General features: G+C 32.5%; 1 protein-coding gene and 1 long non-coding RNA gene across 3 annotated transcripts in view; one reads left to right on the forward strand and one right to left on the reverse strand.

Annotated features, from left to right (window-relative positions):
- LOC115233587 (protein sickie-like) overlaps positions 1 to 4056 on the reverse strand; it is a 184864-nt gene that overhangs the window by 20207 nt on the left and 160601 nt on the right. The window lies entirely within an intron of this gene.
- On the forward strand, positions 2219 to 3172 carry LOC115233592. The gene is made up of 2 exons (XR_003883800.1): positions 2219 to 2308; positions 2711 to 3172. It is a non-coding gene; the product is annotated as an uncharacterized LOC115233592 (long non-coding RNA).

Raw genomic sequence — 4056 nt, forward strand, 5'->3', positions numbered from 1 at the left:
TATATTATTTTATTTAAAATAATTTTAAATTTTTTGTACCAAATAAACTTTGATTTAAATTTGAAATTATTTTTAATATGCTAAAGTTAATAAAAAATCGTATATTGAATGGGACTTTCTTTCTTTCTATATAACAGCAGTCGGAAATATATTCTTTCTTCCATCGTATTAATTTTCAGATCGTTTTTCACATCTTGTGATTTATGAGCTCATTGATCACTTTGCGCGGATTAAATATTTGCGGAAAGCTCAACCGGCGTCGGAATTAAACGGTAACTTCCTAGCTAGCGCACGATAACTTTATTCTCGCAAGAAACTTGAACAGCGAACAGAAACTTCGAATGTCATTTCTTAAACTCGTTACTCGCAAAACTTCTTGATTACAAGCACAATTAGTGTCGATAATTAAAAAGTTGTAACAAAGCGGAAAACACGAAAGAAATCCGAAAAAGATCTCGCAAGAATCATCTGCAAATATGAGAATAAAGTTCTCGCTTTTTTTAGAGCACTCTATACAGTTGTAATATTAATATTAATATATTATGTTTTTTGAGTTTAATTTAATTTGTGTACCGGTAAACAATTTTCTTTTTTTTCTCTCTTCTCTCTCTCTTTCTCCATTAATAAAAACAGAAAGATATAATTTTGTAAAAATTAAAAGAAATTCTTTAATGTCAATTTTTTATGATTTAAATCTTAACGAATTAAATTTCTCGGTACAAATTCCTAACAAATTTTAAGGTACCTGTCGAGCATCTCTGACAAAGTATAACTTTTTGATATCGCGACAAACTGTGAACTTCGTCAAGTTCTAACTTTACATCTATTTCGCAAAGCGATATTCACCGTCTTACATTGTGACAAGACACAGAAAAGAAAAGAGTAAAACGAGGAAGAGATGGAAAAACTATCTGAAAGAGCTTGTGCAATTTTAGAGAGTTATTGCAAAATTCGTATCCAACAGTTAAATAATGAATTTAAAAAAAAAAAACCATATTAACTGGTGTTTTGCAAAAAGATAAAATATAATAATTTAAGAAAAACATATGGATAATACATTAAAACTCAGATATCACATTAAATCATAAAATTTGTGCTTGTTTCATCTAATTATTATTTTTAAAAAATTTGACAGTAGATTGGTTTTAAATTTAGGATTTAATTAATCCTAAATTATGTATCTCGATATCCCAAAGAAAGTAAAGATATACTTGAGCCTTATTTATTACACTGTCAACGTGTCTCTAAATTTATAATAAAATTTCTCTCATAAAGATCTATTATTCAATTTAAAAAAATAATAGTATATCTCTTAATAAAGAATCTACATTACAAAAGTAAAATTCAAATTGCTTAAACTTATAAAAAATTATATTTAAAATACAGAAAAAAATCACTCTTAAAAAAATCATCCTCCTAAGAAATTATTACAATAAATAATATCAAGACAAAAACGATGTTAAAAATTTTGATTGAATCTAAATTACTTGAAGATGATATATAATCTAGATTTTCTTTCTTGCTACAAGTGAATGCTAATAAATTTTTATTTGAGAAACCGCGAATGATACTTATGCTGTTTAAAGTTTAAACATTGCATCTGCTAAGAAAACAGTCTTTGTCAGACTTTCCCTTTCGCCCTCGGACTTTTCCGCCATTCACACCCTGTATTCACCATATTCAACAACCAATATTTAAACTAATTAACAATGAGTTCCAAAGAGACAAATAGAGATTACTAGATTACCGTTCAGCTCGGGTCGCCGCGTTTCTTCTAACGGTTTTCAGACACCTTTCCTTGTCTCTTCCACCTTCACTTTATACTATACTCTGAACACTGTCACACCGAAAACTGGAGAGAAATTACCGGTAAGCAAAGACTTCACCGAGGATGAAAACGGGCGGAAACTATTGCCGATCCGGAATACACTTCGCCTCTTTTCGATGACGATGAGGACGAAGATGATGTCGAAGACGATGTCGAAGACGACGACGTCGCTCCCCACCCTCGCTGGCTCGGTACCTACTCTCCTGCCTCGTCGTCGGAGAAAGCAACCCCCGGTCGTGATGCTCCTTCGAATCGCCCTATAATAACGCGCCGACGCCGGCAGATCGCGCCACCGCGTGGCAACTTCGGATCGATCGTCATGACGTCACCGCGTCCACGCAAGCGTCGCGCGGCTGCTGGCGCCGCCGCGAACCGCGAATAATGTCATCTCTCTTTCTCCTATTTTCATCTATGGATGAATAGATCTTGCATCCCGCAGAGTTTTTAATTACATGAATTTTTACGGTGAATCAACAAAAGGTAAATATTTAAAATGAGATTTTAATTATTCTATAAAGCGCGTTTTGTATGATGTATAATTTATTTTTTATAAAAGTTAAATTAGACAAGTCCAGATTTTGTAAAGTATATATATGGTTATGTAATTAAAAATATATAAATATGAAAATGTATAAAAGTACATAAACATGTCTAAATAAAATAAATAGAATTTTCTAAATATTTTTAAATTCAAAACTTCTTAAATAATTGAGAAATTCAAAAATAATTATTTTTATTTTAATGTTATTTAAAATTTTATTTTAAATTATCTTTCTATCTACCCTGAACTCGGCAATGAACATCCTACTTATATATACAACTTTATATATATATATATATATATATATATAACGCGCGTTATTATAGATAATGTCTATCTAGTGCACGTGCCAAGCGGTCGCGCAACGAGATGCGCCAGAGAGATGTACCGCAGCATCCTCATCTCGTCGGAATGTACGAGGGCGAGGAAAAGGGACATGTCGCGCGTGAATCCTATGGCCAGAGAGAAGAGGACAATGCTGAGAGAGACCGTTGGAAAGGACAAAGGTACTTATCTCTCTGCATACAATACACATAACGCAGCCCGCCACTTGGTGTGCGAATGGCCGCCTTCTTCTCGCGCGATAAATTGATTTCTCGCTTTGGCATGTGTATATCGTATATATATATGTATGTATAATACATGTATATCATCCGTCTTAATGTGGAAACTTATTACTCCTGCCCCAAAGGATACAACCGAAAATGAGACCAATCGGTAATCATGTGATATCAACACAAATGAGATATATCCTGATTGATCAAATAAAATAATAAAATAAATAAAAAGTAGACACACAAAAATCAGAAATAGATACTTTAAGAATAGATCAAATAATTCTAATATTAATAAATGATAAAATGATATGGTATTATAGTGGTTAAAATACAAATATATATATATTTGTATTTTAACCACTATAATACCATATAATATTTATCATAAAAAAACAGATACGCTGCAAAAACACATATAAAGATATCAAATATGATTCTTTCAAATCATCATGTGAATAATGTATATATCAATGTGTTTATCTTTAAATATATTTAGGTTTTAGAGGTTTCTTTCTTAGCGCCGAAGGAAGAATGCTTTTGCAAGTCCGCGGTAATCGTCGAAATATGCCGAGAGTCTTTGTTGCAGATTCGGGGTTTCCCTTAACGCGATGGCGATGAGGGTCGTAGAAGGGTCTCTCGGCTAAGTATATTGAATTTCCGAAAAGCGCGTCGGGTTTCAAGCGGATGATACGCGCGCGGCCTCGATTATGCCAAAGCGAGTTAGGCGAAGGGGTCCATGTCGTGCCCTCCGGCGCGTTTCCGGAGCATGTTATGGCAAACAATATCCCATAAAACGCGCGTGATACTACCCGAGAGGAGATCTTTCTTAATCATCGGATATGCCCTTGGAAGTCAATTCTAAGTATCATATACTAAATACAATAGAATAAATAAAACGTGATGACTAGATTATACCGATACATAGAGAAAAAGCGAATCTTTTTTACTATAATTTTAATATTAAGAAAATATCTTTTTAATTATATATACATATATAAGATTTCAATAAATATAAGATAATATATATATAGATCTCTTTCCTAAATATAGATTTGATATATATAAATCTGAGTGACCCCAAAATCAGGAATTAAGAAAAAGATGTCAAACAATATTTTAATAGAATAGTA

This window comes from Formica exsecta, unplaced genomic scaffold (assembly GCF_003651465.1).
Source record: "Formica exsecta isolate Colony F162 unplaced genomic scaffold, ASM365146v1 scaffold178, whole genome shotgun sequence".
NCBI classification, from domain to species: Eukaryota; Metazoa; Arthropoda; class Insecta; order Hymenoptera; family Formicidae; genus Formica; species Formica exsecta.